The following is a 1,384-nucleotide window of genomic DNA, read 5'->3' as shown; positions in this document are numbered from 1 at the left end:
CTCAGATCTGTCGCTGTCCGCCTTCGCGTGGCCTCCACCTCTAGCCTCCGCGCGCACCTCCACCTCCAGCCCCACCCTCGCCTTCCACTCCCCCGCGCCGTAGCTCGCCCTCCGCGGTCGACTTCGACTCTACCCCAACCTCAACTCCGGCGGCCCCTTCCCTCTCTTCCTATGCCGACTTGAGCTGCTCATGTCGTGGCCAGATCCGACCAGTCATGGCGGCAGCGGCTGGAGAGGCCCCGCGGGCGCTATCCCAGAAGGAGCAGGACATACAGATGACGCTTGCCGCCGACGTCCACCTCGGCACCAAGAACCGTGACTTCCAGATGGAGCGCTACGCCTACAAGCGCCGCTCCGACGGTACGTCCACGCTCAACCCCTCTTTTCCTACCAAGCGCTTGTCCTCCTCATGGATCTAGCTTTACCTGTGTGCCCCCAATCTGCCGTTGGACAGTAGAACTGCCTCGACATCACGCGCCTGTGCTGGTTAGAGTTGATCTGCTGCGGATCGTGATGCTTGCTGGTGTAGTTCTCGCAGGTGTTCATGCTTCTATACTTCTTTGAGATGGACTGTGTAATGTGATGCATTCTTTCTGGTTTGTGATTCCTAGGCATCTACATCATCAATCTTGGCAAGACGTGGTAGAAGCTCCAGCTCGCGGCGAGGCATCATGGCCATCGAGAACCCCCAGGACATCATCGTCCAGTCCACTCGCCCCTACGGCCAGTGCGCTGTCCTCAAGTTTGCGCAACACACCGGTGCCAACGCCATCGCCAGGAGGCACACCCCTGGTACCTTCACCAACCAGATGCAGACCTCCTTCAGCAAGCCCCGCCTGCTCATCCTCACTAACCCAAGCACCGACCACAAGGTGAATCTCTTTGCCATGCCAAACTACTGCAGTAGTAGGATATACTAGTAGTGTGCGTTAGATACAGCTATGTTGATGACGGAGTTATTAATCTGGTGTGTTATGTGCATCCCATCAATGAGTCTGCTCTAGGGAACATCCGTACCATTGCCTTCTGTGACACTGACTCTCCCATGCGATACGTCGATATCGGCATCGCAGCAAACAACAAGGGGAGGAGCAGCATTGGCTACCTCTACTGGCTCTTGGCCAGGATGGTTCTGTAGATGCCTGGAGATCGACCATCCTTGCATGATGTATGGTTCTGTTAGTTGATATTTGAACTTCTTCTTGCTGTGTTTTGTTGTAGATGAATGGAGCTACTGCTTGGGACATTGCGTCTCAGCATTTGTTCAGTGGGTTTGACGCACAGTTTCAGTCAGTCCAAAGTGATTAGCTGCTTCTCTAATGCAAAGCTTGTAGGGTTACCTTGTACTGCTATCCTATTCCTCCCAGCATAGAAGTGAAGTGTG

General features: G+C 54.6%; 1 pseudogene; it reads left to right on the top strand.

The window, feature by feature from the left end:
• Positions 1-215: 215 nt before the first annotated feature.
• LOC119327705 lies at positions 216-1,138 on the top strand (annotated as a pseudogene).
• Positions 1,139-1,384: the final 246 nt, after the last annotated feature.

Source organism: Triticum dicoccoides, chromosome 7A (assembly GCF_002162155.2).
Source record: "Triticum dicoccoides isolate Atlit2015 ecotype Zavitan chromosome 7A, WEW_v2.0, whole genome shotgun sequence".
NCBI lineage: Eukaryota > Viridiplantae > Streptophyta > Magnoliopsida > Poales > Poaceae > Triticum > Triticum dicoccoides.
Note: the sequence above shows the minus strand (reverse complement) of the source record. Positions and strands in the feature narration are given on the sequence as shown.